Source organism: Molossus molossus, unplaced genomic scaffold (genome assembly GCF_014108415.1).
Source record: "Molossus molossus isolate mMolMol1 unplaced genomic scaffold, mMolMol1.p scaffold_m16_p_12, whole genome shotgun sequence".
Classification (NCBI taxonomy): domain Eukaryota; kingdom Metazoa; phylum Chordata; class Mammalia; order Chiroptera; family Molossidae; genus Molossus; species Molossus molossus.
Window position 1 is genome coordinate 10,604,034 of NW_023425347.1, and position 22,100 is coordinate 10,626,133.

The following is a 22,100-nucleotide window of genomic DNA, read 5'->3' on the forward strand; positions in this document are numbered from 1 at the left end:
AGTTATTAATCTCCCTGTCTTTTCTGGAAGTGATGTTGAGTTAATAGCCAATACCATTGAAACTAATTCACTAGCCACCACTCAGAATTATTCCCATATCAGTCATCACTGCTCTTGTCTCTTGCCAATTGTTGAGAATTGCATAAACACAGTACTTTTTCTGTATTGCTCGATCCCTTCAATGCACTTTGAATTCCTTCTCCTATCATCTACCTCTTCCATACACACAGAATCAAACCTGTGACTCTTAGGTCTGTGTGTCAGTACTCTTACCCCTGAACCAAACTGATTCATACCTGATTGGTATGACAAGAAGAATACCTGATTCATATTGTACAATCATCCCTAATTTTTGTTTCCATCATGGTCTTATTTTCTTTCTTACTAGTCCCTTTAACGCTCACTGCTTTTGTACTTTCCAGACGTCATGAGAATATTATTATTATTTTTTTATCCTCACCCGAGGACATTTTTGCATTTATTTTCAGAAAGAATGGGAAGGAGGGAGAGAGAGAGAGAAGTATTGACGTGTGGTTGCCACCCACACGACCCCAGCTGGGGCCGGGGATGAACTGCAACCGAAGTATGTACCCTTAGTGGGAACTGAACCCAGGACTCTCTGGTCTGCGGGCCGATGCCCTAACCACTGAGCAAAACAGGCCAGGGCAATATTATTCTTTTAACACCTCAAAATTAAGTACAAGTAATGGGGACTCTAGGACAATGGTCTTTAGTTAGATTAGCAGAATTTTCATGAAGTTGTTATAAAGATTTGATAAGAGAGAATACATCTTGACTTTCCTAATTTAAGAGATGAGCCAAAGGATAGACTCTGTAAAAGTGTTATGCAAACATTAATACAATATTACTATTTACTGTTAGTCTTATTTAAATAAGTATTTCCTCACAGCTTTATGTTAAGTACAGATTTTAAATTCTATGAGCAATAGAACCATATCAGCAAATATGTATGGTTCTATTTAGTTCTGCAAATGCCAAATGGCCCTTGGCATATTTTCTATGAATTATGAATTATTTTCTATTCAACAAGTATTTATCAAGCCCATGTTCTGGTCACAATGTTAAGCAGTAGATCTATGACAGTGATGCCAAGAATCTTACAGCTCAGGAGCTCCCAGTTAGGGAGGTGGACATAGGGCCCGTCACCCCCATTTGGCAGTGTGGAATATGGCAGGAAATGCCCATGCAAAGCACAGAGGCAGCTTCGAGGAGTGCAGGGTCAGTTCTGCCTGGGTGTGCTTCCTGGTGAGTAACAGTGGACTAGTAGGAGTTTACCAGATGGCAAGGGTAAGGAGAGGGCATTCCAGAGTGTGCAGAATAAGGCAATATAGAGAAGTGTCTTTGAAAACTCAAGGACAGAAAGTTTCTGTATGCTTTTCCATCCTGACTGTGGAAAGCAAGGTGCTGTTGGAAAAAAATATTAACAGCTTTTAGAGGGACAGGACTGTACCTCCTGATATTGTCCTGTTTTATTTTTGTGACTCATTACTCTTTATCTCAGCATTGACTCAGGATATTTATGTTAACTTTATTAGTGCATTTGCTTCTTCTTCTCTTTTGGTGATTACTGTGTGCATTTGGGGCTATGTAATTTCATTATTTCAATGCCTGTGTTATGTAATTGAAGCCTAAATTAATGTTGCCTAAAAAGATGCTTTATTCTAACTTGATACATTCTGTAATGCTAAACTAATTTGTTTTTTCTGCCTGCAACCTTTCATTTATATAATTTGCTTAGTGACTAGCCAGGTGGCACTGCATTAGATTCAGCAAACCACACTCCTGACCTGGCCCCACTACTTTAAGGGTTGCAACTTTAAAAGTGTATCTTTGTGGAATAGGTCCAGTATTTGCCTCTAATCTTCCTATCAGTATGGTCTCAGGTTCACAAAGCCACCTACAGACTCCGTCTTTTGTTTTGTTTTTTTTCTCCTACAGACCTGTGTTCTGTATATTTGTCATTTAGAAACAAGCCACATATTGCTCTCCTGTTATTTAACTATTAGATAGTTACTTTTAATTCTAATTTGTTTAATTTGTTCCTCATCTCTCCAGTAAGATTTTAGTATTCTTGAAAGTAGGGATCATCCAGTCTCTTAGCATAGTGCTTGGTACAGTACAATGTTTAAGAATCACTTTTATAAATGAAATACGGGTCTGAAAAAAATTTTAATAGAATAAATACTCTTTGTTGTGTGGCCAGATCAAGACTGTGTTAGATCGACCTTTGAGTGGATGGGCAGTCAAGATCATATTCTCCATGGATGACCTTTTGTCTCTACCAGATCTTCAAGCCAGGACTTGGGGGTCTGACTTATATCTGTATTGCAAATGTGGATAGGTCACTCAGTGTCTCTTTGTCTCAGTTTCACCATTTATAAAATGTGGTCAAAAATATTACTTATTCATAGTGTTGTTTTGAGGATTAAAAGAAATAATGACCAGCGCTGGCTGGTTTGCTCAGTGGTTAGAGCGTCAGCCTGCACACTGAAGGGTTGCAGGTTTGATTCCCGGTCTAGAGCATGTACCTGGGTTGCAGCTTTGACCCTGGCCCCAACTGGGGCCCGTGTGGGAGGCAACCAATTGATGTGTCTCTCTCACATTGATGTTTCTCTCTCCTCCCTCCCTTCCACTCTTTCTAAAATAAAAAAAATCAGTAGAAAAAATATATCCTTGGGTGAGTATTAACAACAAAAAAGAAAACACTTAGGATGAGTATCTCTCACTTTTAAAAAATTACTAACATTTTTTTGCCCAGCCAGTATGGCCCAGTGCTTGAGTGCTGTTCCCTGCACCAAGAGGTCGCCAGTTCGCTTCCTGGTCAGGGCACATGCCCAGGTTGTGGGCCAAATCCCCAGTGTAGGACATGCAGGAGGTGGCCAATTGATATTCTCTCTCATTGATGTTTCTCTCTCTCTCTCTCTCCCTCTCACTTTCTCTCTCTCTAAAAATCAGTAAAAAAAAAAAAAAAAAAGAAGCCTGCCTGAGGCTGCACAGCCCCAGGACAGGACTCTGACACTGCACCCTGCCCACTCGCTTCTTAGCAAGCCTCCCCCGTTGACACCCCTGCTGTACTATTGTGACCTTGGCATGTTCTCCCTGTGTCTTCCCGTTACGCATATGAGCAAAGTAGTTTGGTTTGCCCTATCGAGACTTATTTCATGTGTTTGGGAGGGTGGTCCTCCAGTAGATGGGCAAACCATGATTTAGGTTCATCCCTGATAATTCCCTCTCTCCACTGCCGTCCATTCGACCTCAGGTGTTCCCTCTGTTGTTCCTTTTACATTTTATTCTTCTTACTTTCCAGTGTCTTCTTTGCCATTGTTCACACGTTTGATGAAATTTCAAACATAGTCTATGGTCTGTTTTTCTTTTTCTCTTGCCTTTCCCCCTTTTCGCCTAAAGCTAAAGTGTTCAAGGTATTATAATGGTCTAAAATGTCAAGGGAAAACTAGGTGGGGAAACAGCAATGGAGAATAACTCTATTACCTGTTTCCATAGAGTTCAGATTAATCTTTTCCTTCTTTTTGACCCTTTCAAACAAATGAACACATTGGCCCATTTAAGGGGTAATTGCTCTTTTCTTCGGAACACACGTCTTAATATGACTACCTGTGGGAGGCACGCATTCTGGGTGACAAAGGTTGGCAGGAGTGGAGCGCCTTGTGTTCCCTGCCTGTCCTTCATCACCTTCATTTCTGCCCTCTCAAATAATAAAATCTTTTCTTAACTATAGAAACCATAGAGGTAAAAAATATGACTCAGGTTAAGTGCAGTAAGAATTTTAGCCACCTTAAATTAGAATGCACTTCTTTAGTTTTTGATCCAAGGTATTATGCCAACTGGAAGATGTAAATTTGTCATCATTTTCTGCCTGTTTCATCTTTTCTTTCCTTTTTTGCATTGTCATAATTCTCTAACTTTATTATATTTCTCTGTTAGTCTCTCTCTTGTTCAGTCTTTGTGCTCTCTGTGGAACTGGAAGAAATTGTACATGGGGTTTTGATATTTTGCCAACTGTTTCCTATAATTAAAAGTGAATTGGAAATGTGAACACTGCCTCTCTTCTGTCGATGTGTCTGAGGTCTAGTCTAATAGAAACATGAAAAGGTGAGAAAAAGGAATCTGGAGGTAGGAAGAGAAAATGGAAGCATGCTATTCAGGGTAAAGGGTTCCTAATGGAACATAAACCCTTAGGCCTGTGGGTTATCTATTCCAAATTTGTTCCTTATTTGGGTCAGAAGATCATCTGTTAAGATTTATCTAGAATCAAGCCAGTAATACTGAGGTGGTAGTTCATATCGTTCATGGTTGGCCTGATCCACATTAATTGTCTTCCCAGGTGAGGTAATCAAAAGCAGAAACCTACATAGAACTGTTTGGAACCTGAGAGAGAAATACAGCAAAGTAGACAAGAAAGAGAAACAGTTTTCTTGTTTAATGAAATATCAACTGGAGCCATGTGAAAATCTGTATAAAGAAGGAGTGGACTCATTGGACTTTTTGTGACATATTTAGAAGCTACCAGAGTAGCTGGCTTTTTCATTGACAGTGTCTCCCTTATCCATTTGTTTACTTAGTTTAGCATGGTGATATATAACATGAAGACTCTGGGTTTCTCTCAAGATCATGACTTCTCTGCAAAAATAAAGGCTTTGCTTTTAAATTTGGTCAAACGTTTTTTAGCCTGATATTTAGTTCCTAACATTCCTTTCTGCATATAGGATAAAACTCATTTTGTTAAAATCATCAGTTACTCCCCCAACTTACTATGACCTGGTTTTCCACTATGGTCCCCCTCCCCGGCGAGCAGACTCCTCTGCTGACTTCCCCAGTTACTTTGGCCACACCACATAAAACTGTGTATTTCTTTTTCTCCTTATCTTTGTTTTTAGGGGGAGTTGTTAATGTCACTCTACTTAATATTCAGCTATTGAATATGCCGCATGTTTTTCTGGCTGCCCTGTAGCAGAGCTCATTGTGCAAGTGGGTCATTTGTCACTTAGATGATTTTAGATGATGACTTGGGAGTTGATATAGGAGTAAGTCTAAGATTATTAAATCTGAGACTTTATGAGATGTTTAGCATTCAGAATATTTATTCAGCAAAGTAGGAAATATTTGGGGAAGATAGTGAATTTGCTCTACCTAAAAGCTGGAAATCTGTGTATAACATACAGGAGCCAGGTGTATTAGTCTGGTAGGGCTGTCATAACAACGTCCCACAGACTGGGTGGCTAAAAAAGCAAATTTATTTCCTCAGAGTTCTGAATTCCAAGATCAAAGTGTTAACGGGGTTGGTTTTTTTCCGAGGCCTCTTTTGTGTCTTTACTTAGTCTTCCCTCTGTGCCCGAGTCCTAATCTTTCCTCATAAGGACACAAGTCCTAGTGGATTTGGGTCTACTTCAGTGACCTCAGTTTACCTGATTGTCTCTTTAAAGAACCTACCTGCAAATACATCCAGGTTTGAGGTACTGAGGGTTAGGACTTCAACATGTGAATGGCGGGGTGCACAATTCAGCCCATAACAAGGGGGACTAAACTCGAATCTCCTGATTGAATAGTGTTTAATGGAAATATGAAATTAAGAATAACTCCCTTATAAGGATGGTACTGAGAATTAAATGTAGTCTTGTATGTGAAGATTTTAAGAACTTCAAATTCCTACTAATAAGACTGATAGTGTTATCACTGTTATATAACATATCAGTAAATGTAGTGGTTATTATATTATGAAAATAATAATGTTCCTTGAAATGGCCGAATCCATGTTGGAAATGAAAAGGTTTGACCTTGCAGTGCCTTTCCCTGGAGTCGGAGAAACGGTCCTGCAGGGAGGAGAGCAGCGCTGGGCCGGGCGGTGCATCGCTGCAGCTCGGCGGGTCTTGAGCAGGTCTGAGGAGCAGACCTTGGTGCCACGCCTACTGAGAGCAAGATGAAGGACAAGTGATGCAAGATGAAGGACAAATTAGATGGTCGAGTAAATGATTGCCTGTCATGGATTAAATGTCAGAAAAATGATTAAAAGGAACATTATGTTCTTTTCTTAATAATAGACATCAAAATGTTTTATCAAACATTATTTCATACCTTCAGTAAAAAGTCTGTATGAACTAGTACCATGGTAAGTAAGGTATTAACATTGAAAACGAATGCCAGTAGTCAAACTTCTCAGTTTCCTAAATATATATAAAATGCTTTCCACAAAATTATTCTGATCAAGAGCTGCAGAGGTGGGTAATTTTATTATTCTTGGTTTCACTTAAAGTGGAGTTTTAGAAAGTGTCTGCTTTAAAGGTATAATCCCTTAATTCATTTTTCTCTACCCCAAATAGGTAATTCATTAACCTTTCATTGTAATAGGAGCTAGAGCATCTATCTGAAGCCAATTAAGTGTTTTATGTTATAGTTCATTGTGAACAAACAAGTAGTTTTCTGTCCCCTTTCCCTAAACTGCTATAATTTAGGGATCATGTACTAATTATACAGCTCTAGAGCCAGTTTCGAGAGGGATAAAAGCTTCTGTCAAACGCATGTGTTTGAGCCGAGGTGCTGGGGACTCCAGAGGCTTGGGTCTCTCTGGAGGTGTTCAGGACTTAAATGTTTGTTCAGTTGGACAATTTGATGCTAATTGTAGTTTCACAGAATGGGATTTAGGACAAATCTTAAAGGATAAGAAGTAATTATTTTTTTAAAATATATTTTAGAGTTCTAAGTTGGGAATACAGCCTTCTCTGATAATGAAGTAATTGGTTCTAGATTATTTTAGGAGTCGTGTTTTTTCAATGGTAGAGTTTTTAGGCTCTTTACTTTTCTCCTTTTGTCCTTGTCATCAAGCTTTTGGCTGTTTTATTTTTCAGAGTCATTACTCAAGAGTGCCAACAGGGGAAAAGAAATGCCAAGGAGGCCCTGGCCGATTTGGTTCAGTGGTTAGAGTGTTGGCTCATGGACCAATGAGTCTTGGGTTTGATTCCGGTCAAGGGCACGTACCTTGGTTGTGGTTCGTCCCCGGCCCTGGTTGGAGTTGTGTGGGAGGCAGCCACTCGATGTGTCCCTTTCACATCAATGTCTCTCTCTCTCTCCCTTTCTCTCCCTCCCTCTCTCTCTCACTCTATCTGAACTAAAATGGAAAAATGTCCTCGAGTGAGGATTTAAAAAGAAAAAAGAAATGTCAAGGTGAATATCAGATCAGCCATGTTCTCTGTTTGACAAGTGTGATAGAGCTTATTTTACTCCTGATCTTCAGACTTCTGTCTGTGTTTCTTCTTGGACTTTAGATTGTTTGAGGGAGGAATCTGACAGCAGAGTGACACACCCACACCAGGCATTTACTAGATGTTGTCTAAGATGCTTATTGAATTAGATTTATGATCCTTGTAGTTTTTGTTTTTAGTTTTCACAAAGATAAACTTGGCTTTGTAACTAACTCCTCCAGCTCTCCCTGTCCCACCCACACTTAGTCACTTCCCAGGTTGAATTTCTGTCTTTTCACAGTAGGATAGCAGCATGAAGATATGGGTGAGATTGCTGAGTTCAGTAGAGGAGCTGCTCAATTAAGGGGAGAGAACCTGGAGCAGAGTGTACCAGGATGCTAGGAATTTGAATGGGGCAGTTGCATTTCTGCTGAAGCAAGCCATGCCTTGTCCTTACTGAAGTGTGTTGGGGGAGGTGTGCACTGACGGGGGCTGCACCCAGCTTTTCGCTGGCAGTTCTCTAAACTGGTTCTGGCCAGAGTGGACTCCAAGGAACCTGAGAGCTTGGAGCAAACACCTTTTTTCACATGGGTTAGAAAAACGTGAAGCAAGTCAGACTGCATGGTACTTCCTGGTGGTTTTGTTCGGGAGGTAGTCACCTTTTACTTCATGAGATGAAGACCCCTTTTGGGAGCTCTTCAGACCCAACTCACATGAACTCAGGCAGCTCAGCGAAAAGTAAGGAGTGGTTTGGAATGGAATTAGGAGGCTCGGTTTCTGATCTCAGATCTACTACCAGTTGAGTCTGTGACCTTGGAACACGTCAGTTAATCTCTCTACTGACCTCAATACACTCATCCATGAGTGAGTTGAATGGATTGTAACTATGGTCATTGGTCTTAAATTCTATATATTTAGAAAGGATGCATGCAGAAAATTTACAGTTCCCCTAAGTTCCCCATAGAGTTCCCAGTGTTTGCTGTAGTTCAGATGTCAGGATCACTTTCTCCCAGTTTGATTCCCTTTGGCTTGGTGATGTCATTGTGTGCAGAAATAGAAAACAGGTACAAAGCCAGTTGTCCATTTCTGTGTGCCAGGGTATGTTTGATGAGATCATATGTTGCTCTTTTACTTTGAAAAACTAAGTCTGACTCAAGTAGTGGTCACTAACTACTTAAACTTTGGGTACAGCAATGACCTACATTTTCTGTTCATTTTGTTTTGGATTTCAGCTCTCTCGGTGTGCTTGCTCCTTCTCAGTGCCTTCTCTCTTCCCACTATATGTGATTATACAGGCATCTGAAGTTTTGCCAGAAGCAAATGCTAGTTGTACCAAGCTGAGGTAGCAATTCTAGGGGCCGTACCCTTTGCATATGTGTTGTTTTATGAAGATAAAATTTTTACATGATTCTTTGCATCAGCAGTTTTGCCATTTGACATCATTTAAAATCCATTGAGTATGTGATCCAGGTCTCTGTGATGCATCTGTACTGCCCTCTTCCCTCCCTCCTCTCCTCCAGGAGGCTTTATTTTTTTCAGCTTGGAGAGGTGTGTGTGGTACACTGAGAAATCTGGCCAGCTGAGTACTGCATTTCCATCAGCATCTTTGAGAAAGAAGTTGATGTGGAGGCTGAGAAAGTATTCATAGAAATACTGCTTTTCTCATGGCTGCTTATAGCTGTGATTTTGTTGAAGCAAAATGCAGACTAAATAAGATTTGAGGAAGAAGATAACACATTGAAAGTGTCTCTCCTGGACAACCCAGGGGAAATCAAGGCTGGCTGAACCAGCTGAGAATGGAGCAGAGCCAGAGGCTTCGGGTGGAGGCTTCCTCGGGAGAGGTCTGTGCCTTTCCTTCCAGTGTGTTCCCGCCATAGCAGAGCCAAGCGCAGGCCTGATGGCACCAGGTGGTGGCTCGGGAACATGCCAGACCACCAGGGTTAGGAGCACAGACTCTGGAGGGACACAGACCTGGATTTTATTTCTGAGGGAGTCGGGTGCTTTGGTTGTAAGCCACAGAAACCAGTCTGGCTAACTTAAACGGAAAGGGGGTAGGTTAGAATGTAGTGAAAGGACACGGAGTCATTCATAGAATTAGTGAGGCTCAGTTGGGAAGCAGGGCAGTGCTGGGAGGTAGGACAGCCTTCCCTGGGTGGTGCCACTGCAGTGACTTAAAAGAAAGCACTTTTTGTCCCTATGACATTTCACTCAAAATCCAAATCCCTAAGAGAGAGATATGATGGGTCTTGCATTGCACTTTTAGGCATGGGTGGGTAGGGGGTCATAGTGATTAACATATGCCAGGCTAGTTCATCTAGAGGAATTTGGGCTACTCTTAACAAAAGAAGGGTTTGTGCCCTGGCCAGTTTAGCTCAGCAGTTAGAACATTGGCCTGAGAACTGAAGGGTCACGGGTTTGATTCCTGTTTAAGGGCATGTACCTGGATTGCAGGTTCAATCCCTGGCCCAATCAGGGTCATGCCTGAGGCAACCAATTGATGTATTTCCCTTACATCGATGTCTATCTCTCCCTCCTTTCCACTCGATCTAAAAATCAATGTAAAAATATCCTCAGGTGAGGAGTAACAAAAAGTAAATAAAAAATAAAACAAGAAGAAGAAGGGATTTGGATTGTTAGGCAGACTAAACCAACACATGTGTATGACATCAATGAATCCTACCATTCAGCATGTTAGTATCTGAATCTTGGGTAAAACCTCAAAGACTTGGGTAATGCCTCGAGTACCTCAGCTTTGTACTACTAAGAAAATTGACGGAAATCAGTCTGCGGAAGAATAAGACCCATTTAATAGCTATGCTCACTGGAGGTATTAAAAAAAGTAATTCCTGTAACCCTCTCAGCATAGGCCTTGTAGTTAGTAAGTACTCACTCCGCAGTTTTTAAGCCATGAATAACATTTTCTGAGCAGAGTTATTTATTGATGGGGTGACCCACGCACGTGTCAGTTTGTTCATAGCTGCCCTATTTTTATGCATTTGCACCTTCCAAATTAACATTGTTATGGATTTCTCAGTAGAAATTTCCCCCTGAAATTTTATTACTTTATTTTTGCTTTAAATTGTATTGTTTTTTTAAAAGTTGTTGTTGTTGACACTATTGCAGATGTCTCCCATTTCCCCCCACTTTGTCCACCTTCCCCCATACCTCTCCCCCTCCCTTGGCCCTCACCACACTATTGTCTGTGCCCATGGGCTATGCATATATGTTCTTTAGCTAATCCCGTCAACTTTCCTTTTCATTTATTTTGGAGAGAGAGAGAGAGACAAAGAGAGACATTGATTTGTTGTTCCACCATTCATTCATCATTCACTGGTGGCTTCCTGTATTTGCCTTGAGCCAGGATCGAACCATCAACCTTGGCTCATTGGGACGATGCTAAAACCAATGGAGCTACCCAGCCAGGGCTTGAATTTCTCGTTTTAAAAATAAAGTATCATTATTACTGGTTGCATTAATATAATCCAAGATGGGCTTAATAGACCTTTGCTTTGAACTTCAACCTCTGCCCTATAGTAGTATATGAGATATACAAGCAGTGAACAGCATTCTCAGTGAAATCTGATTCTGACCTTCCTGTCTTTCCCAAGCCTTTTAAGATGCAGCTTATCCCGCAGTGCCCTTTAATGACGGGGTGCAGGGTGCTCTCAACGAAAGAGAATGCTCTGAGCCACCACTGGCTGGGGCAGTCAACTTTGCCCAGCCCAGCATGGTGGTGGGAGAAGTATTCGACGCTGCTGCCTCTGCCAGCTACTGGCCTGTCAGCCAACTGTGCCAGGGCCCATTCCACAGCTTCCGGGACACCTGCGCCACTGGCCTTTAGGCGGCTTGGACGGCGAGAGTTATAACAAATGATAGACTGAAATGTGTGCAAGAAAAAGGCAGGTGGTTCTGCAGTCAAACCTATAGACACAGACAGTAGTACTTGCTTCAGAGGTTTGATACATTATATAGGGTATAAATATGAAGCTATTTGTTTATTTTACTTTTTAGTAATTATTTTTAGTAAACCCTTTAGTAGCAATTGTGCGCCCAAAAAAGTGCCCTTTTTTAAGAAAAAAGGAATGACCAGACTTTTATTTTTTAAGAAAGATGATATTGAATATGTCCCCTGTCAATACTGACCACTCACATGAGGCCATAACAATGTGTCTGACCATAGAAAACCCCAACAAATGCATCTGCTGCGAAAGCATTTCATCTGTCCTAAAAGCTCAAAGATGAGAGTTTAACACATGGAGCATTTTTACATACTGTTTATTGAAGAATGGCTTTTCATTTAGGTCAAATAACTGTTGTTCTAAGTTAGTTTCACTCATTTTGGAGTTCAGGTTTTCTTGTACACTGGCAAAAACTGTAGTAGTTGTTAATATCTTGGCTCCATTAGCAAGAGAACTTTACAAATAGTTGTGATCATGCCAGTTTTATATCAGTGTCAGCGCAGATACTGCAAGTAGAAATTTTAATTCCAATAATTTTTCTGGTATTTTTTCTCATCCAATTTGTGATATCAAAGGAAAACGTTCAGCAGTTTATTCTGTCTAAGGAAACATATCTGATTTTATTGTACTTGTAATTTCAACCCAAAAGTTCAGTATTTACAGACAAATTATTTAGTTTTGCAATTATATTAAAATTTTGTGGTGCATAGTGTTTTAATTTAAAAAACACTCGTATTACTAAATTTACAAAAGTGAAGCAGAAATGTACTTGCAGTTATTTATGAGATACACACACACCTCACTGTAATATTTTTGCAACAAAGCTGAAGTTAAGTACAAAAATATACATCAGTTTGGCAAGAACATACTTGCTCTCTTTGCTGCCTCTCATCAGTTGAATTTTAGCAGTGTATCAGACTTCAAAAAACAAATTGGTATCTCCCCTAACTATCCCACAATGCTATTGAAAGTAGGATTCCTTTACATTTGTCTGTATTTTTTTCCTCCAAATAGTTCAAAATCTTGAATCAAAGCAGTCAATTAATGAAACACCAAAAGCATCAGCATTTAAAGCTTTTAGAGAATTGCAATTTTTAAGAAAAGGCCTGAAAATGAGAAGATACTATAATGTATTCTCACAAAAGCAAACAGGGACTGAAACATTTATGTGGTGAGGGCCCAATGGCACACAAAATGTAATTTTTGAATTCTGTAATTCTGATTTAGAATAGTTCTATTATGGAAAGAATTTTTTTCAATGTTACTTCTGTATTTAATTGGAAACCTTTATGTTGTAGCACAATGGGATGACAGTGAGATGGTTTAGACTGTTGCTTCATTTAACTTTGACAGAACAGTCAAAAGAATCGTAAATAGAGACAATTTATTTGAAGAGGCTGGTCTTGTTAACATAGTTGTTAAAAACTTATATACTCTGAATGGAAGCAGAAAGACAGTTCCTTTGGAAGTATGATGGCTGAAATATTTATGCACTACATTAAAAAAGAGAATTGATAATCTCCATTTGTAGGACCTGCTGTGAGCATATTACACAGTCTCAGAGGGTGTTTTCAAAAATCAAAACTAGGGTGGTCTTAACAGAAAAGAGTCTATTGAAGATGCCAACAATCGCAAGTTGCACAAAATTTAACTTCAAAGAAGATTGCAGGCAATTAATTTCCTGACAAAAAATCAAAATACCGAGGTCATACTGAAAGCATATACTTTTAGAAAAACACTAGGGATGAAATTAAAAAGGTGCAGTTATGAGACTGAGCAAAGTTTGTTAAATATATGCCAAGACCAATTATTGATTATATTACTTTTAAAGGTTCATAAAAATTAACAGACATTTTTCTATTTTGCTTTAATGTACACAGACCTTTTTCTTTTTAGAAAGAATTTTGTTTTTGGAAATTATTTCTGAATAAAGTGATTCTATAGGTTCATTAATATAAAAAAAACTAGTTTTTCAATAAGTAATTATTTAAAAAATAAGTTTAATTATATGTCACACCTATTTTCACTTTCAATATTGACTTGGTTTGAATGATAAATTACATGGATATTTTATTCATTAATAGCTTTGGTGAATCTTTAGGGTTGAAACATGGCAGAATTCATAATGTTCAGATCAGGTCATAAAGGGTTTGCTATCTCAGAAGCTCATTCCCTCGGGGGTTCCTTCACCCATCCGTCAGCGAGGTCCTCAGTGTAGTTGTGCCACAGCCACACCCTCTTCCGTCCTTGATCAGCTCCACTCTGTCCTAGACAGTTGACCGCCCTGGGCCCCTCCCAGCTGGGGCAGTGACACAGTTTTCTCAGGCACTTTGGATGTGAGACGACATATTTTACAGTCTCTCTTCGGTGCCGGAAGCCATCATATGTGAAGCCAGGGAGCATTTGGTGGCCATGTGTTTCACACTCTGGACTTGAGAGTCAGCAGACAGAGGAAAAGAAGAAAGCAGACACAGAATGAGAGGCAGGATAATACTTAATTTACTGGGTGGAGTTTTTCCTGAGCCTCCCCTTAGGTTCCTCCAGTCACTTGAACATTTTTATAGTAAATTAACCTTTTGCGTTTGTGAATTCAAGTTTAATTGCTATCAGTTACAACCAAAAGAGTTATTTCTTACCCACCTGAGTTTAAAGCAAATTAAGGATAAGACACCAAAGCAGATGGTGGGAACAGAATGTCAACTTGATTTCTCCTAAGCTGATTGGACAACCTGGTTTTACATCTCCATCCAAGGGGACTTGATGTCACTCCCTTCCTGCCACCTCTGCAGCCCACCCGAGGGAATGGCGGGATTGGCACAACAGGCACCGTCTCTCCTCTGGCTGAGATGGAAGCACTGGAAAAAAGCAAATCCCTACTGTTTGAAGTCTTTTAATAGATTAGCTCCAGAAATATGGACCAGTCAGATACTTACTCCTTCAGCAAGGGTTCAGTGATGGGCAGAGGAAGAGGTGCCAGCTGCTGTACTGGACATCTTTCTTCAGCTGGAAAAAGGCCCGCAGAAAGGGCACCTCACCACAAGTCTGAACCTAAACTCTCAAGATTAGTGAAGGCCAGCATTCAGATGGTCAGGCAGAGAGCCTGGGCATGGGGTAAGGCTGCGGACCAGCCAATCCAGCCAATCCCTAGTGCACCCCCTGCCCTAACAGCTATTTTATGTTTGTGATTCTGTGAGCACCTTCCTCGTGTTTTGGTCTCTAGCAACTCCTACCACTGCCTGAAAATTTCTGATGTATCATCTACATCTAGCATTTCCAAATGGTCAGCTAGAATTACTAATGTGTGTTGATAATATTGCTAATGCTGCTTTGGGCCTGGGAAGGATCTGCTTTTGGGGGGACAGAGCAGATTTAGCTAGTAGATGTGAGGATGGGTGAGAAAAGCCATCTCTTGCAGTGGTTAATCATTTAGGCATTTGTGAAAACCGTGAGTTGAAAAATTCCTCTGAAAGTTTGTGAACAATAAGATAGCAGGATAAATCTGTCTATAACAATAAATCTTTGGTGTTGCTCTTGGCAATTCAGAGTTTTCCACAGAGAGAGGCTAAAAAGCTAACTGTATATTTAAAGACTGCTCTTCTTTCCTGGATGTGCATCTACTGTAAATGGCTTTGATGTTTCAACCCAGGGTCACCTTTTTCTAGTTTTACACATTTGAGGGCACACATACTGCTGTTTGGAGTTTCAGATCTTTCTAAAAACTGATTCACAAAGACACCTAACCTCTCCAACCTTTTTCTGCCACCTACTTTCTCTGTGAATACAGTGCCCGCGTACTTTCAAAGGCAGAGGCTTCAGAACTTGGCAGCCAAAAATGGATCGCACCTACCACATTAGCGGTGCGGTTGACAACAGTGGTTACTTACCTCTGCTACGCCTGACTAGCTTTCTTGTTGTTAAGTGTGGTCATGCAGGCTAACACTGACTTAGAAACAGGATGCACAACTGAAATGTTTATGTTCAAAACCCATTTGGGGATTGAGGTAACATTTCCTACGTATGTTGTACCAATTCATAAAAAAGAAGCTCTTTTTTATTTTTAAGGCTGATGTTTTGCTCCTTTTGACTTCTAATGACTAAAAATGAGTTTCATATTCTTTTTCATCTCTTCTTTTAGCTGTTAGTATTTAGTACCTTCATTTATCTTTGAAAAGCAGTTAGAAGTGAAAGGTCCCAGATAAGAGTGATTGGTGGGTTGGGTGGAAGATGGGCTGAGGTGGGTTGAAGAGAATGTGATAATAGCCTTCAAGAGAGGCAAAGGTTGTAACTGGAGCTTACTTTGAAAATTACGACCATTTTCTGGTGGCCCGGCCTGGCAGTCAGTGATCTCTGTGGTAGTTGGTCAGCAGGTGTGAGGGTGATGCTGGCACACCATGATGACATGTGGTGAGAAGACCAAGCAGAGAGCAGAGGAACAAAGGAGAAACACAAGGCAGGGGAGAAAAATGTTTAGCCTTTCTTTCTTAAGGATATTACAGCAAGATTTGTTATTTTGTTGAAAGTACAGTAGTTCCCAGAACAGTATATTTATAAACATTCAGCCTGTTAGAGACCTGACCATCCAGATTGGTGTCTGAGGCTGGACAGACACGCCCAGACCGTGCCCCTCTGGAGGAGTTGCCTTTTTCTCTCCAAATTCACAGTATCTGGTAGGCAAGTGATTAAGAGCTCTGGTTTGCCATGTGTAGATATGGAAAGTGAAGAAATCATTGGGTTTTATTAAAGCAGGGTATAATTCTGGATCTCACACTCAGTTATTTTTTTAGGTCCTCTCCTTTTTACCTAGTACTGTAATATGTGTTCCATATCCCAATGGGGACTTACAAACTGCTGAAGGAGATAAAAGGCAAAAACATGAAATACCTTGAAAACAGGTAAGTATGTGATATGCATTATAAGTGCCATGTGCACGGAGGCAGGAGCCTTTTTGCCTTGAATTTAGACGGTGTACATGTTGAGATCTGGTATCATTTTGGAAACCATGTCTAAGAGAGGGTCATCCGCCAAGGGAATTCCTCTCAGCAGACTCTCTCTTATAGTCTTTGCCTAATTTATTTTTTGTCGCTACTGGAGTCTATAAGATGGGCAGATAATTCAGCAAGAAATGAATTGGGAGTGAGTACTTGGCAGCACAAATTAAACAAAGGTCAGAATGTGGAATGCCCAGTGGGGACTCTGTGGGCCACGAGAAGACCCCCTGGAGGAAACGGGAGCAGAGGCGGAGAGCTGCGGGTGTGTGCAGTGCCCAATGGGACGGGGGCAGAAGCGAGACAGACATCCGAGTTGGGGGTCCTGAAAGGTAAAATTAGGAAATTGGCTGTGGTGACAATTAAGAGCATATAGGTCCTCGGGCATGGGTTTGAGAGGATTCAGTAAGTGATCAGAGGATCAGCCAGGCAGCAGTGTGCAGGATGAGTAGGAGAGGGAAGATATCCCAGAAAATGAAGCGACGAGAGCTTGAATCACAGTGCTATCACTGGAAATAAGAGGGCACTATTAAATTAGGAAGTCTTGTGGAGGAACAAATGGCAGTATTTAGTGATAGGAATCAGCAAACCTTTCTGTAAAGAGCCAGATAGTAAATATTCTCAGCTTTGTGGGCCTGTTTCCAGCTGGTCTTTGTCACTACTCTGGTGTGAAAGCAACCACAGACAGTGCCTGGGCTAGAAGGGGCGTGGCTAGATTTGGCCAAGGGCCATAGTTTCCAATTCCTAATATAAGTAAGGGGTAAAAAACAAACAAAATACGAAAACCTTTTTAGCCCTAGGGAATAGAAAGGACATTGGGTATACACTGGTAACCCCATAACCAAGACTTCATTTTACCCAACCAGATTGTCGTGAACACTGTTTTTCTGAGATACAAAACATCCAACATTGCCCAGTTCCACCGACTTCAGTCTTCCTTAGCATGTGACTCCAGGATAACCCACTGCTTCAGCTGGATCTCTGTCTGATACATGGTTTCTAGTTCACAGTATGTAGCTGGAGGAAATGTCACAAAGAAATTTAAATAAGCATATTGGCAAAATGAGCTGATTGTGACAGAACAAAATTGGCCCAGGTTTTTACAATTTAGGTGGAGCTCAGAAAATGAGGGAAGACTCGAAGGGTGCAGGTGCATGGAAAGTGGGTTCTTACGGATAGAGTGAGGGGTCCTTATAACGTTTACGTGACTTGCTTTCTCAGGGAGCAGCTGATGAGTGAAAAAAGATGTCAGGAGGGTAACACATCAAGCTAGATGCTGGAGTCGTGAGGCAGTGGGACATAAGGAGGGTAGGCAGAACGGCAGCACTGTTCTCGGAAAGTGGGTGGCTTCTTTATGTGGATACCTGCTGCAGTGCACTGGTATTTTTATTTTGTTTTTTAAACAGATTACTGGAAGAGCATTATCCACAATGCTAAATCTATATATACCAACACATAACACATGTATATTCCCCTCTTTGTTTATATATACACATAGTTTCTGGTTTATTTTTCTTTTACTTAAAATACATTATGTCTCCCAATTTTGTATTTTTATTTCATGTGGAGTTCTCTCTGGTGTTGTTAATTATAATTTTAGCTTATTGTGAGGCCAGCCAATGTGTTGGGTTGGGGATCACAGAGATTATCATCTAGATAGATGGCAAGGAGGAACAGTAACTGTGGTTCTACAGGAAGGCAAAGGACAGGCTGGTTTGTTTCTTTCCCTTTTAAACAAAGATTGTGCCTGATTTCTTTTTTTTTTTAATTCAGTGATTCTATGGTTCTCTAAAGGGAAACATTGCTGTTTTCAGGGATGGCAGATGTGTTATGTGATCACTTCAGGTTGATTTCACTTGGTCCTTTTGCCTTCTCCCTGTATTTCATCCTGTCCAGCTTCCTTCTATGAAACCTTCTCATGGCTATAGAGCTGAAGCAGTTTCTACTTGTTCATACTTCAAAGAATACGTTCTCTGAACCTTTCTATTGGCACAGTGTATGTAGCCTGGCTTTCCTCCTAGTCTTAAGCTTCTGAAGTTCCCCAAAGCAGTGTGGATGGGTTCTCGCAGAATGGATGGGAGGAATTTGGCTGTTTGAGTGCAGAGTGTGTGTCTTATCTTTGTAATCTGTGTGCCTCGTGGAGAGTCTGGCACATTCATCGGTGTTTGCTGAATCAGTGACTGAGTACATGGATGGTGAAACAAAGCCATGAGCTTGCCTGCATGTGTGGTAGACGAGTTCACAGCCTCTTCTTGCGTCCTGCCACCATCCTCATGATCTTTTGGAGATTCACTGTCAGGGGAGCTGAACTCTCAAAAATAATATCCAGATGAAAAAAATGAGCTGCTATTTATTAATGGCTGGGCCAGTGTCCAGGAACCCCGCTCTCTGTGCAGGACTTTTCTTACAGGCATGTTTGGGGGCTAGAATCTAGTATGAGTTTGATTCCCCCTCTCTCTCTCTCGGCCAGTGAGGACAGGAGGAAGGCCCGAGCTTTCTTGCACTCTCCCTGAGCTCAGAGAGGGCCGCGGTCCCTTCACTCAAAAGACAGCGGGCAAGAGGCAAGGAGGTGAGTGTTGCAGGTGGCCGCCCCAGACCGTGGCCGGCTGGTTAAAGCCAGTGAGTAAGAGGAAAAGTAGAGGAGTGGCAGCAATCACAAGACAGATCAGAGGTGCCAGGGTGAAGATACTTGACGTGACCAAAAGAATCTCGAGGCTTTTTCTGGTAGGTGAAAATGAGGAAAATGAAAGCAGGTGTGCTGGTAGAAATAACCTATAAATTGTACTTAAATAACTTTCCAAATAAATATAAATCATTAAGTTACATAAAACCATTTTGATTTCATTATATTAACATTAATAAATTTTAATTTTCAGGTGCAAATGCCCTAAGGCCTCAAGACTCTTAAACACAAAATATTCAAAACACTAATTAATCACAAATGGGCAACTTTTTCAAATAACTTTAAGAACAGTACAATTAAGAAATAACGCCTACACACTACCTTTGAGCCCCGCTGCGCCTGCACCTTGTGTGGGGTCAGGCTGCCGCACCAGATCACGTGCTTGTGGGTAACTGGGCGGACTGCTCCCGCCAGTCGCCCTTTTAGGTGCGAGCGACACAGGGAGGGGGTGAGGTGTCACAAAAAAATATACCCTATCTACAAAGTAGAATAAAAGTGCTCAAAAAACAAGAAACTTAATTACAAACATTAAAAATCAAAAGGAAAAACAGAAGTCACATTTTCTAGGCTAGGTAATATCTCCAAAATGTATTTGAGAAGAAACTGAAGATAAGAGTCATTTCAGAGGCTTACGGCCCTAAGTGGGCCTTTTCTCTGTCTTCCTTATTAAACTCATCCTCTTGGGCCTCTCCAGGCCATTTAATCTTGACTCATACATCTATTATGTTAACTATTTCTTCCAGCTATGGGAGGCCTAGAAGTCTGATAAGCATGCCTCTCATTCCTTCAAGTGCCCGCTGAGAACCTTAAATAGAATAGGGGCAGTGCAGGGCTTGTACAATGACAGAGAGACCTCTCCCCATGGGTGTGTATTTGTTAATCAGAACATTTTTGCATACATTGGTTCAACAAGTTTCAGATCCATCTAAGTGAACAATTGAGCCCTCTATGAGGTTATCTTAAGAGATGTAAGCCAAATACTTTGCTGTGATCTAAATATGCTTTATCCGTGGCATTTTTTTGGCTTCCCCACACACTAGTGCAACCACGAGCAACAATCAGAGTGGGATATTAGTCAGCACACCTAGTTTCAAGCATCAGAAACCCAACAAAGTAGAACAAGGGATTTCAATTGCTTATATCAACAGGAGGCCTGGGGGGTGGGGGGTGGGCTGGCTTCTGATGCAGCTGGATCCAGGCCACACAGCTAATCAGAGGTAGAGAACTTACTTCAGGCCCTCTGACCCCCAGGGCAGTTCTGTTTCCATTATGTGGTGCTACCTTTACAGTTCCTCAATCAATATCTGCTGAATTAAAAGCAAAATGAAAAAAGAAGGGCATGTCTCCTCTCAGGGTTGCTCTAATAGGTTACTCTGATTTTACCTCTCAAGACTTGCATAGTTCGTGTTCCCGAAGGAAACAGCTTTTGGAATTCCTCAGCAAAGACAAAACCATTACTCTATACTTGCTTGTATTCCACTTTGTGTCCTAAGCTAAGGCAGATGATTTGTCTAGCAATTATTTGTCCGTTGATTCTGCGAACATCACTTAGCAAAGTGCTAGGCATTTGGGATGCAAATGTGATGAAGATGAGAATTGGAGACAAAGGACAATTCAAGCAGAAGGCCTAATAAGCATACAAATATGAGTACCTTTGTTTATTATTTTAATCAGCACATATGTATTAAGCATGTGATAAGTGCCAGGAACCATGTTAGGCACAGAAGAGTAGAATGTATGTGGGGAACTGCAAATAGTTTAGTATAGCAGAAGTTCAGGGTACATGTGGGAGAAGACGGGAACTAAGGGAAGTCACCGGACACATTGGGGAAACCCTAGATGTATTTGACACAAGAACATCATAATCTGATTTTCATTCTGGGAGCTGTAGTCGTAGCTGTGTAGGTTGAGTTGCAGGGGATGGGGACTGGAGGTTGTAGGAATAGTTCCCAAGGGAGAGCTCAGACAGCTGTGCTAGGGAGGCAGGGTGGTTGGGAAGGAGAGAAGTAAGATTCAGGGAGAATCCAGAAGTCAAAGTTAGCAGGGCTTAGTGCTTTATGAGGATGGAAGGAGGGAGCAGAGTCAAGACAGATTCAGGTCATTAACTGAGATTGGAACTCAGACAAGCAGCTGAATTATGTTCGTGTTGTGTTCATATTACCTAGAGTAGTTCCTGGCACATAGTAAGGTCTCAATAAATAATTTTTGAGTGAATAGCTGAATATAACAAGAATAATACAGTTTTGTGGAAGTATTGCAAAGGGAATGCGTCCTATTCTAATCCAAGAAGGTGAGAAAAAGCCTCCTGAAGAAGTATTTAGCGTAAGGTTGAAGAGTGAATGGGAGAGAACTTAGCTAGGGAAGAACTTTGCAATATGTTTATATGTGACTCTGAAAATCCATCCAGGCCTCACCTGTCTTTTTGTTCTAGGTGTTGTCTCAACCCCCTCTCCACTTCTGGCTTTGACTCTTGAACTTCTATTCCTGGAGCCTCTTCCATCTGTAGGGAGTCAGTGGGTTGACTAGGGTGATGAATGATAATGATTGTCATAGTAATGACCATTTATTAAACAGTTTTGTTGTACCAGTCTATTTCAGAAGCCCTCAGCCATAAAAAATGAACACTGAGTCCTTAAGGCTTATTGCTGTCAAAGTTGTCACTCAGGCTCCATTGAGGGTCCCTCCAGGCTCCCAGATGGGAAAGGCTTTACCAATTGTTACCAGTTCTAAGAGTCAAGAAGAACTGATTCTGTGAGGTACATTTTAGATTTTTTTTAAAAAAAACTTTCTCTCTTTATTTGGTTATCCTTCTTCTCTCAAGTTACACTGAAGGTATGAGGATGCTTCCAGGAAAACACACACTGCATTAAAACAGACAGACAGACAAACACCTAGTGAAAATAAAAATGAGGGATAGAGAAAAAATAAGGTAAAGTGAATCTAGGAATGTCCCAGATATGTTTTCATTTTTAGAAAATTCTGTATATTGCAGATTCACAGATATTCAGCCAAAGTCTTAAATGAAGCACAAGTAATCTGCCAACCATTTAGTTCAAACAAGTTGTGTGAATTATAATGACATTCTATCCAACCAAGTACACATTTTTAATTGAAGGAAATGTACTTCAGAGGAACATTAAAAAGACCAAAATCTTGATCATCTCAGAGATGTGGGTAGCCTTGCCTTGCATAGTTATTCTGTAGTAATAATTGGAAATTACCTAGTTCAATTCAGTATTTAGAAAGGCATAGCAGCATT

At 40.8% G+C, this 22,100-nt stretch overlaps 1 protein-coding gene and 1 non-coding gene across 11 annotated transcripts in view; both read left to right on the forward strand.

The window, feature by feature from the left end:
• The window catches only part of FARS2 (phenylalanyl-tRNA synthetase 2, mitochondrial), a 540,850-nt gene that overhangs the window by 274,208 nt on the left and 244,542 nt on the right, over nt 1-22,100 (forward strand). The window lies entirely within an intron of this gene.
• Nucleotides 19,156-19,282, forward strand: LOC118627428. The gene has a single exon (XR_004959170.1). It is a non-coding gene; the product is annotated as a small nucleolar RNA SNORA76 (small nucleolar RNA).